This window comes from Xiphophorus hellerii, chromosome 2 (genome assembly GCF_003331165.1).
Source record: "Xiphophorus hellerii strain 12219 chromosome 2, Xiphophorus_hellerii-4.1, whole genome shotgun sequence".
Classification (NCBI taxonomy): Eukaryota; Metazoa; Chordata; class Actinopteri; order Cyprinodontiformes; family Poeciliidae; genus Xiphophorus; species Xiphophorus hellerii.
The window spans coordinates 2,460,782-2,473,459 of record NC_045673.1 but is presented as its reverse complement, the minus strand read 5'-3'; the positions used below and the strand labels follow the sequence as shown (position 1 = coordinate 2,473,459).

Genomic DNA, 12,678 nt, shown 5'->3' with positions numbered 1-12,678 from the left:
CTCATTAAAACCAATTTAAAAGTCACTGGAAAAACCGCCTGCCTTCTTCCTTTTCCTGTATTTCTCCAGACACTTTCATCCTACAAATCCAAACTTTCTCTCATCTCTGCTCCTTTCATCATTTTGTTTTTGCTCCTTCTCGCTCATCTCTGTCCTCTTTCTGTCCCTTTTCATCATGAATTTACTAAAACTGGTAAATTCAGGAAAATAAATACTGTTTAAGTCTAAATCTACACTTATTATGCTCCAAAATTATTTTCTGTTATTATTATTATTATCACCAGAAGAATTCCATAAGATTAAGAGAAAAAAAATATTTTATGTTTAATAATGATCAAGATCTGTCTCAAACTCATGATAATAATTTGATGCTGATGTGTTAAAATATTTACTTTTTTTTTTCCAAAAAATTGAAGCCAAGTATAACTTAACAAGATTCTCAATATTTTTCTTTTTAATCCAGCTTTATGTAGACGTTCTCATAAAATTATGATTTTATTTTGGAAATATAACTTTATTCTCGTATTATTAGGACTGCAATTAAAAAATTCATCATTGTGTTTATACTGACCATATAGCATTATTCGACAAAATTGCAATGGAAAAGCTTTTCTTCACATTTTGAGTCATGTGATCATCAGTCTGATGTTACTACTGGCGAAAACCACAAAGAAGACAACAGGAAGTGGTTGGAGGATGATGGTGCAGCATGTTTTTTATTGCGTGAACAAACGTATTCATGTGTGATTTACATATATATTATTATTGTTATTATTATTATTATTATTATTATTATTATTATAGTTATGTCTGTATGTTGTGAGAAATTAAAATCAAAGTCACAATCTTGCCAAAATAAACCTAATTATGATTCTTCTGAACTGAACTCTGCGACATAATAATGACTTAAAACATACAACTAACACTTTATTTCATAAACAATCTGAATAAACCAGATTATATAAAGAACTAACACAAAGTTTTGGTTAAAGAGAACAACTCATTTTAGCTGCTGCAGTGCTAGCAGTTAGCATAGTGATGCAAAAGTTGTTTAGCTAAGAAAGAGACCATATAAACAGCTGCCTTATGCAAGAGCGACTAAAATATTTAATAAAATATTAAATTTAACTGTTATAAAACTTGGCACAGTAAAAATTGACACGTCAGAATAGCTACTAGCTTAGTTAGCATGACACTTAGCACACATAACATAAAAAATATTGCCTTTGGAGTTGGCGATAACATAATGGTGATTTAAAATATTCTTTAAAACTCAATTCAGTTCAGTTTTATTGTTTTTAAGTGTGCTTCTATGAGTAAATGTTAGCTTAGCGGTTAGCATGACTCTGTTGAAGGACAGTAAAATATCTTCCAGGCCATCAAGTTCTACATAAAAAGGACAGAAAAGCTGCATTGCAAATGTAGTTTCTGACCCAGTTTCAGTAGAAATTAATGTTTTAAAAAGTTTTGGTTCTTTATTTGTCTCAGTTTTCTTCTGTCTGGAGATACTCAGTCTCCAGACAGAAGTTGATGTGTTTTCAGCAGCAGCTTGTTCCTTCCAAGGTTGAACAAAATGAGCAGAACTATATGCAGTTATTAAAAATATTGTACCCTTTGTGTTCCCTCCAATCAGTCTAGACAGCTTCTCCAGCCTTTTAAAGGCTGAAGAGTCTTTGTTGAATAGTTCTATTTTACCTGCAATGCTGAAGAAGTTTTGTATGCAAGAATCCAATCAAAATACACCAATAATCACGTTTTGATTATTTTATTTCCTTCCTGTGAACTTTAACAGTTTCTTCTGACATGTAGCTGCAGATTTGCATACATGTTGTTGCTCTGGGCTCATTAGATGTTTGGATAATTGCAGGAAGAAGTGCATGATGCATCCTACCTGCTTCCTCTTCGCCTTCATCCTTCAGCCTGTTATGTCACATCTTCATCCTTCCTTTCATCTCCTCCCCCGTCTCTCTTTAAGTGTGCCTCTCATCTTCCTCTAAAACCCCCATCACCCTTTAAATGATAAGTGGTGAAACACACACACACATAGAAAGCAAAAATCTGTACACAAGCTAATATTTGTGTCTTGCAGCTGACTGCTGTCCAGGTATCAGCTGATATGGGTTCATCAGACTGTAAGAAGGTTGCAGAGAAGTGTTTGTACATGTTTGTTTGCTCTGTGTGTCTCTATAGCTACGTTCACACAGCAGGCGAATGCAACCTACATCTGACTTTTCCACTGCAGTCTGAACGGCCCAATTCTGATCTTTTCTCCCCCCAAAAATTCAGATTTCTGCCACTTCCTTTTCCCATAATTTTGGGAGTGTCTGGTGTCATGTTGCATTTTACATCATTAACGTGAAACATGCGACATGTGGTTCATTTTTTCTTAGCTTCCTCTGTCTACATTCATCAGATGTTTCCACAACTGTTAGTCTGGTAGACTTGGTTGGATTGGGGATGAAAAGTTTAACATTTGTTACATTTTGAGCTGCTCCAGTTCATTTTCTAACTGCACTGTGTCAAACCAACCAAACCCCTGGAGCACAACCGATTCCCCTCCTCGCTTCCTCCTCGCCTCATTAAATTCATTTTTTACCTTCCTAATGTTTTATTTGTATTTGTTTTAAGAATGTTTTAAGAATAAGTTCTGGCTTTGTTTTGAATTGTTTCCGTATTTTGTTCATGTCTCTCCTGTTTGTGAATTTCTTTGCCAGCTTCTGCTTGAATCTGGTTTTGGTTTGTACTCTGTTGGTTTCTGTTGTTGTTTCCCTGGTTACCTGTGAAGTCTGTCAGCCATTTTCTCTCACTTCCTGTTCATTCATTCTGCTCATTAGACCCATTTCTGCTCACTAACTTCACTACCCAACATGATAACTAAAGCGAACCGGTACTTTAGCCTCATGCAGTCCAGAGGCATCGAATGAAGGAGTAAACAAAAGGTCCTGCAGTGCTCAAAGTTCAAGGAAGCTGAAACATTTAAAGCAAGAATTCAAACTGGAAGGAAGAAAGCAGAGCTGAAACAGCAGCTGGTGAATCACACAATGACCTGCTGACCAGATCAGTAGAACCACAAGGCAAAGTACACAGAGTCAGATTAAGAAAAAAGTCAAACAACGCCTGTTCAAGGTCAGTGGGATTCACTCTGGCATGTTTCCATCACTGCAGAGAAGATTTTATTGACTTAAGTTCACCTACAAGGAACCAGAAACTATCTATCTACTATCTGAGGTTTCACGTTCAGCTTTGGGGATTTTATGGTTTATTTCAACTGTTGTTTTTTTTTTTATGGTTTCCACTGTGCTTGTTTGGTGTTTGGACTATTAAATGTTGTAAACCATTTTAGAGGAAGTCTCATCTAGTCACAGGTGGTAGTTGGAGTTAGTACTTCCACTAATGCGCCAGTAGATGAGCACATTTTTTCTTAAGCTTTCAGTTTAATAAAGTTCAACATCTTTGTTGAAGCTTTAGTTATCAACTGTTAAGTACTTCAAGTAGTTAGACGTTTATATTGATGCTTTTGCTTATGACCGTTTACGCAGCAGTTCCATTTCCTCTTCTCACATTTTCTCAATAACTTTATTTCAAACAAGAACCTTACAGGAACAAAATGAAATGGTGACATTGGAGCTTGAAGGTTGTTTGGAGCTGAACTGTTTGTTCAGTGGGTTAGCGTTAGCTGAACTAGGTAATCCTTTAGGGTCAGAACTGCCAATTTTTCCATTTTGCAACCATCACTAAGAACAGTTTAATGCAATACTATTGGGGTGAACACATTAATTTGAGTCTGTACGGTTGGGTTTAAAAAAAACAAACAAAAATCAAACTTGTGCACTCACGAATTGTTTTAAAAAATAATTAGTTTGTTTTTAAGGACAAAAGGGGATTTCCAGGAACCGCGTCCTTCTGGATGGAAGCTGTTTACATGAAGACAACACAAAGGAAAACTGAGCGACGTCTCATGGATTAAAGCAGAGAGAGATCAGGACCTGGATTTATCAAGGCTGTCAGGCAAAAAGACAGAGCATCATGGATCACCGGCCGCAGCCTCTGGACAATTCAATTTAAGGTGATCTGAAGCCGACACAAAAGGCCCTGCCAACGCGCTCCACCTCTGGAAACTTTGACTAAAAGCTGCCAAGAGCAGAGAGATGCGGCTAATGTATCAAACTTTGTGAGGCTGTAAATCCATTTTCCACTTTGGTTTGAGGTGAGAGTTTGATAGGAGGAAATAAACGGAGACAAGGAGGCGTGTCGCTGCAGATGATGATGTTCATCAGTGAAAATGTAATCAGGCATCCTGCTAAACGGGCGGAGAACGAGATGGAGTTTGTGAAAGCAATGTATGTCCAGATTAGAGCAAAATGTGTTCATCATACAAACAGAGCAGCATTGAAGTTCAGGTAAAAAGCTTTGGCCTCTGGTTCATAAATGCTCATATCGAAGAAATATGAAGATTATTTTGCCTCTCCGTGTCACCAGAATGATTAATAAGACCTGAGAATTATCCGTTCTCCATGTTAAGTTCATGATATATGAGGTTGAAGAAGAGTCAGTGAGATGAATTTATGATTTCCAGTTATTAATACTAAAATACAGCTGGTCCATTCTGACATGCTACCTTTAAGAGCTAACAGTCAAAATGGCGACAAGCCACAGTTGGTAACTTCTTTTGTTAGCCTCTGTCTAAGCTACGCCCCAAAGAGGGCGTTCCCTAGTGTGTCATTTCCTCAAAGCAGAGCTCTCGTTTGCATTTCCTGACATGTCATTTCCTTTAGGTTCAGCTTAGCTTTAGCTTAGCAACTAGCTAACAGAGCTAGAAGGAAAACAGAATTATTTATTCTCAACAAGATCCAACATGAAGAGTTTTGACTGATTTTTACTGACTTCAGCTCAGGTCTCTTTACTACAACAGGCTGATACAATAAAAGAAATATATAAAATATATGACTTTTACATATTTGTTACTATTCTGTGACCGTTTGACCGAGACACATAATATGTGAAAAGATAAGTCTCCTCCAACTCCTCGTTAAGCTGCTATTATTGTATGAAGGAATGAAACATTCCCGACCAAAAACAACCAATCAGAGCTGCGAGGCGGGTCTTAGCGCTGTTAATTAAGCTCATGTACTCGCTGCTAAATGTGCTAGTGGAGGAGAAACAGCCTAGCCTTAGCATTCATGACAGGCTATGCTAACTGCAGCAGAGATTAGCAGCGCCACATGGACGGTGATTGACAGTGCTAAGACCCGCCTCCTGGCTCTGATTGGTTGTCTCTAGTAAGATATAGGAGAAAGCAGATGAGCTCAATTTTATTATTTTATTTTGACAGTTTGAACAAATAAGTAAAAAATTATTATTTATAAAAGTCAGCTTTAAGAAGGGGAAAGGACTGTTGCCAAAGTAACGACTTTATTCTGATATTTAGTGTTTTTTCTGACCCCTCTATCGACTTTTTATCAAAAAGAGCAACTTGTGACAAATGTAGCAACTTTTTTTCTGTTATCTATCAATGTTCGCCACACTCACTATTCTAATTCCTGCCTCACCACCAGGGGGCGTGTCTGAGTGAGAAGGCCTTTGTGAAATAGTTTTACCAAGCTGTATCGCTGTAACCAATAGAAAAATTCAGCTGCAGTGGCCACCGTCCAACCCAAAGGGGGCAGCAACGAGACGGTTTCAAGTCAAATTTTGCAGAATTAAACAATTTGAAACAAAAATGTCATAACATAAAGATGGCTGCCTTAGGGCTCAACTTATACAGCTTATCTACCAAAAAAAGGTTCATTTGGGCTTCAGCTATTCTTTAAATGTGTTTTTATTCGCTGGAGGCAGAAATTTATCACAATTAGCAGAAATTATTATTATTATTAATATTTTTAGCAGCTCCTCCAGTGTTTAGTCTGTTCTGCCACAGATCACAGCAGAAATTTATTTATCTATTTATTTTGAACAAACAAAAAGTAAAAGCAAGAAAAAAAAATAAAACAAATTATGATGTCCAATTGACATGTAATTTTACATTATTTGCTTGGAAAGGGGCAGATAGAAGATACAAGGTCTTGTGATTTCTGCCCCTCTTATATGCATCAACTTATAAACATTTAAATCTCTTAAAACTTAAATGACACTTAAATCTCACATTTTGGTCTTTGCGATACCCATCTTATACAACATATTTCCTAATAGGCTCCTTTTTAAATAGTTTTTTAAGCTGGTTTATATTAAATGACTAAATGTTGATTAAAAATGCATGGAACCTCAGTAAAACATGCATTTCTCTTCCGCTGAACACATTTGCAGCAGCCCACGCGTGGCGGAGCGTGTTCTTGAACGCAGCTCGGCTGTGAGGAGGTGAAGTGGACAGAGCTCAGGTTTCTGCAGAGCTTTGAAGCTCTGAGATGAAAAAAGAGGAAAGGAATCGACCGCAGCCTCCTTCTGAAACCGTCCACTGGAGATGAACCGCACACCGATCAGAGAAGAAGAAGCAAACAGAAAGCAGATGAGAAAATCAAACTAAAGGCTGAAGGTTGAGGAAGACACGACCGTCTGCTTCAGGTGTTTACCAGGAAATCTTCCTACATACATTCAGAAATCTACAGAAAATTTAATAGCTTGCGACCTTAACATAACTTTTAAAGCTTTTCTCCTATAGTTCACAGATAAAACTCCTTAGAAAACCTTGTGAATCAGATGTAGTTTCTCTTTGAATCTTTTTAACAAACCAGAAAAAAGGTGATTTCTTCTTTCCATTTTGACTTAAATGTGAACCTTTGAGATTCGGATGAGGACAGAGAGTTGGAGATTTGTTATCTATAATAGATGCTGCTGAAGGTTTTTTGGAAGTTTTTGTCTTATTAAGTCACCTGGGAAAGGTTGGTTGTTGACTTTCCTGCTGGTTGAAGAAAAAAATTATTTAATAGGAAAATCAACTGGGATGTTTTTCTGGAAGGTGCTGCAGAGAATTTCAGTGTCGTGTCACTAAAAATTGGTGTTATTTAGAAAAACAAATCTTCAATTTACATCAAATTTGAGGTAGATTTCCTCTAACAGTTCACACTTTCTGTTGCAACTCTTAGGAGTCAAAACAGCACAACGTATTTAAAATTGTAATTGTTTATTAGAGCCTATTGAAGTGAACTGTTAGAGTAGTGAAGTTCCTGAAACACTTGCACCAATCTAATGGTTGAAACCCCTAAATAACAGATTAAATTTAGAAAATCTTGATTATTTTGTCTTTATAGTTTTCAATTAATTAATTGCAGACCCTGCAATTAACTAGATAAAAAAATTAAATTGACTTCCACCACTAATTATAAACATCTGTTCACTTTAGAGCATAAAAACATAAAAACTGCTCCTGCTTTAATGTTGAATATGTTGATTTGCTTTTTTACACTTAGGATTTAAAGAGATAAAGAGAAATTAGTTATGTTTTATTTCATCCTAGTACCAAAAACTCCACTGTTTATTTTTTTCTGACACTTTGCAGGTTTAATAAAAACAGTTGCAGCTCGTTTTATTGTAATCCTCACTATCTAATCCTGCTTGTGTCTTTATACCCCTGAGCACTGCCAGTAACCAGTGTGTGTGTGTGTGTCTTCTGTGCACATAAACTGATCATTTGCGCGCGTGTGTGTGTGTTACGCCCTGGAGTGTTTTATGTGTCTGGGGAGTGAGGTGCTAACTGTGATAAGTTACAGCAGCGACTTCAGGTGTTGGAGTCAATAAAAGCTCATTAACTCAACAGGAGGGTCAGTGGTTCCGTCCACAATAATATACCTCCCACTTTGTCTTCCTCACATGCTAGCTGTGTGTGTGTGTTGCTGGTTTAATGCTACTCCATGGTTCATTTCCTCTGACACACACAGGTCTAGGAGAGAAGACGAGCTGCATGGATTTACAGTGAGAACGAATCTTAAACAAACTGTTTTATGGAGGATCGCATCTCTGATGTTTCAGTTTGCGTCAGAAACGTTTTCAGGATCAATTCAGACACAAACGCATCGTTCTTTGTATTTTCCACCAGTAGTAACATCCTGGTGTCAATCACATGCCTTGAATGATGCGAAAAAAGTGTTTCCATTGCAGTTTTATTAACTAATTTTGATACAGATGAAAAACCACCTCATCCTCGCACTTAGTAAAAAAATAGGTTTTCTTTAAATGAATTTATTGTAAGAATTCTAATTTGTGAAATTATACAGTGAATGGAAACACGTCTAATGTTCGACGTATTAGGGTGCACCGGTTTATCGGCCAGCTGATTTATTGTTGCCAAATCCCTTAATATTTAGAGATCGGCGATCAGCCGATACTTTTATGTGAAGCTGATCTTATTCCTCGTTCTTATTTACCTCATCAAAAGTCTAAAAATGTCCAGAGAGGTTTGACTGTTGGCCCCGCCCACCAGGTCATGTCGCCCCACAGTTGCCAACTCGGTGACTTTCTTGCTATTTTTAACGACAAAAAAAAAATTATTTGCCAAAATCAAAATTGGCAGGTGAGATTTTTTAAAGATCAGAAATCAGTGATCAGCCAGAAAACTGCAATCGGTGCATCCCTCGTATCAGGCAACATTCCAGCTGCTGACATGAATCCACTGGCTGTTGGTCTGTATTTTGGGAAAAACGACATTTCAAATCACTGAAACCACAAAGAGAAACTAATTCATTGATAATATTGCTTCATGTTTGCTGTGTTTATTTGGCATTCTTTGCGTTTTTGAATCTTGTCTTCGTTCCTCGTTGGTGTCTCAGGTGTAATTCCCTCTCGGCTGTCCGCTCTTCCTCTCCCTTCCTGCCTTTACATGCCGTCGTTCCGCCTCTCCTTTATTGCTTTACATAACGCAGCCTAACTAAAATGCTTTAAAACTCATCAATCTTTCATTCAACTCCATTGTGAGCTCTCTTTAACAAGCTTTTAGGCTGAATAATGCACCAGCTGATGGCCGATGGTGTTTTTTCCCCCCCAGGTCCCAGGTTTATGAACGCTGGTCAGAAGTGTTGCATGGATTCATTTACATGCTGCATGGTTTGAGCCATCTTGCAGAGGACAGTCATGTTTCCCTGGGAGGAGGTTTCAGGCTGAAATACTTTGCTGAAGGCCAGAAAATAAGTGGAAACCTGAGCATTTAACATTGCCAAGCATGTTTCCATCTGTCCTAATTTATATTGGAGCCAAAAGTAGTTTAAAGCAAAGATCTTTGACCAACATTTTCTACAAAAAATATACAGATTACAGTGGTAGTGATGCTAATTTCAGAAATTTTCTAGAAAAAACCCTGGAACAGTTGAAAATTTGCTGGAAAAAAACTCAGAAATTTTTAGTTTGATCTGAAAAGTTTTCAAGAAAAACGTGGAAATTTCAGAGTTTCAAAAGTTGAAAGTGTTTTACTTTTGAAACTCAGAAACTGAAGAGTTTTTTCTGGAAAATTTCTGACATTAATTAAAAAATTTCTGAGATTTTGGTCAAAATTGACTCCTTTTACATCTACAATGGCCCAAATACGCCGCTGTAGATATAGGAACAGATCAACCTCATCTCTGTTGGACCACCATGAAGACTGACTTGTTCTTCTTTTAAAGAAAAAAAGCAGCTCAGATTTAATAATAGGAAATCAGGCGCTGACAGACTGATCAATGCTTTCTCTCTCTCTGACGTATTTGTGCTTCTTTGTAGGAATTTTCTCCTTTTCTGGGTCTCTTGTGGCAGAACCATTTGTTTTATCAGTCTGCCTCCCCGTCCGACCGGAGCGTCTCTCCTAAATAAAACACTTCCATAGATGTAAAAAGCTTTCATGCCAAAGTGATTATTATGATATGCCGGGCCTCCTGGGGGCTGCGGCTCTCACTGAGGTGTGTTTGTGTTTGCATCGCCTCCTCACTGTTCTGTACACACAGATATTCCCCAACAAACGGCGTTTGATCCGAGGTCTTTTAATCGCCCCGGCGGCGGTGCGAGGGGACCGGCAGCGCTCCTGCTGTCAGCCCGCTCAATGGAGAGCGGCACCGTCAGGGAAATCAGCAGCAACAATCACGGCCACACATCGCTGCCCTCTTTGTGTTTCCACTCACACTGACAGATGCTTCCAGCACAAGAACATCTTTGTCTAATTTTCTGTCCATTCCTCTCACAGTCTACTAACTTTGGGCAGAAAGCTCACATTTAACTCACTACAGTCATTATACTTTTCCTCAAGGTGTCCTTCTTCCTCTTCCTCCTTCCTTCCTTCTCTCTCTTTCCATCGCACTTTCTTTCCCCAGAGCCTCCTTTAACTTTCATCCCAGTTTTTCGCCCTTTCTTATAATTTCTTACCGTCTCTGCGCTCACTGTGTTTTGTTGGATAAGTGCTTCAGTCTCTCCAACTCAGAGGACTGCTCCTGTTAGATCATCCTCTGTGTGTGTGTGTGTGTGCGTGTGGGTGTGTGTGTCTCAGGAGGGCTTCATTTTCCACGTGTGATGCCACAGTTCAAACTGGGCATCATACATATTCACCACAGTGATTCTGCACAAATAAAAATGGTCTGTGTTCTTTTCCAAACATGGAAGTTTATTTTACTTCACTGAAACGCTGATAGTCGGGTTCATTCGGTTCAATTTGGGAGCATTTGGCAACATTTCCAGCTGCTGTGGTTCGCTTTCACACTGCAGTCAAATGATCAATACTTTGAAAAACCTGTTCCCCTCCTCGCCTGTGGGGGCGCTCCACCAACAACTACTTAAAGAAGCAACAAAAAACCTTTGAAGAAGACCCTGGACTCAACTTTCTTCACAAAATGTAAACAAAAATGGAGTAGCATTTATTTGTCTTTGGTAAAAGACCACGAGTCATTTCTCCCGCTAATGCATTTGTTTTGGTTACCCACAATGCCCTGCGCTGTAGTCTACTTCCTGCTTTTGGAGCGGTTTCCAGTCCACTTGCCGTTCATGTCTGCATTCGAACTGCACCACAGTTCCCTTCAAACCGAGAACGATCTTTGTTGGTGGACCAGAGTTTGTCTTTTTGACTCAATTGCTGTGTTTCAAAAGAGTTTCTACTTTTGAAACACAGAAAATCTCCAAAAGTCAAAATGTTTTGACTTTTGAAACTCAAATAATTTCCATGTTTTTTGTAGAAAAATTCTAAGATTAATCTACAAATTTTGGGGTCTTTTTCTAGCAATTTTTTGACTTTTCCAACTCAGAAATTTTCTTGTTTTGTCCAGGAAATTTCTCAGATTCATCTAAAAATTTTTTAGTTTTTTGACAGAAATTTACCATTTCTTTTTTCATTTTCTATCTACAATGACCCTAATACGCCGTTGTTCCAGAGAGCCACTTGCAATCTTAATGTTCTCCCTTTTCATAAACTGCAGCTCATGTAAACTTTTGGAATAAATTTAACACAGATATCGTCTCATGTCTGCAGTGGACGGATGGTTCTTCATGTTCAACATTCAGTTCTGCTGATTTAATCTCATCACTTTGTAATTTCCTTTAATCATTTCAACTGAAAGGATCTTTAACACTATTAATCATTTTCGGTTGCCTCCTAATTACTTGGTTTTCTTCCAGAGCAGCTGATTAAAGCAGAAGCGTCGCCACACAACCACCAGTCTGGTTTATCTCACATTCTCTGCGATCCGTCCAACTTTGCTAGCAGCGGTGTTGGCCCGTCTGGGCTCCGGCCACCTTAATCACGCTCTCGATGTTTGTTTGTCAACTGGCAATAAAAGTTTGTCAGCCAGTCAGTGTAATTGGCTATGCACCAGCAGCTTAAAGCCAAGACAGAGCCTTATTAAACCTCTGCTTCCCAGTAAATCCTTCACCAAACTGGGATTTTATCTGCTGGTTGTTGCGAACGTTGGGATTAAACTGCAAACAAGGATATCAATTAGCAACGACAAAACAGAACAACGTGGAAAAAAGGGGATCATGGAGCTCTGCTGCTACAGAAAACAACATTTTTTTATATTTCTTTACTCCCATTTCTTGCTCCAGCAGTTTGCACTCACTTATTGATCCGAATGCCACAGACATATACAGTATCGCCTGCTGGAGACGCAGCACAGCTAACCCTACAGCCGCGCTGCAGTCTTTTCACATCAGGGACCTCCCAGAAGAATCCAGTGTCTCCAGAAAAGAGGCGAACGTGAGTTCAGTGCTGCAGACCTGACTGGAAGGCGTGGCCGGTTCAGTGGAAACAGAAAATCTGGACAATATGTTTAGTACTGTTTACTGTGCAGCAGCTTTTATAAAACATGGATCAACCCCTCTTTAATATTCGCTCCATTGCTAAAGGAGTCCTAATGCCGTTGCGTTTTCTTAGTTTGTAGTTGTGATTAATGTTGCATATTTGATTATGTTGTGTTTTTAGATTTGTAGTTGTTTAACGGAGCAGAACTACGACTTGCACTACGGGTTGCACTTCAGGGCCACCGTAGAATCCACTGGTCTACTGTCACACTTTACGTCTCCAAAAGCTTCAGCTCCTCAGGGAAGGTTTTCTTCAAGTTTTAAGAGGAAGCTTAAAGGGGCAGTATTATGTATTTTCAGGCACACGGCGCCACTTTATATTATAAAAATGGTATATATATCAAATATGACTTAAAAGAAATTTTACTTCCTGATTCATCGCCTTGAAATTGAGTCTGTCTCTTTAAAAACTGCTGCTCTTTCTGAAACTCCACCTTTAGG

General features: G+C 38.5%; 1 protein-coding gene across 1 annotated transcript in view; it reads left to right on the top strand.

Moving 5' to 3' along the window:
- nrn1la (neuritin 1-like a) overlaps positions 1-12,678 on the top strand; it is a 57,353-nt gene that overhangs the window by 4,517 nt on the left and 40,158 nt on the right. The gene's annotated exons all lie outside the window — the stretch shown is intronic.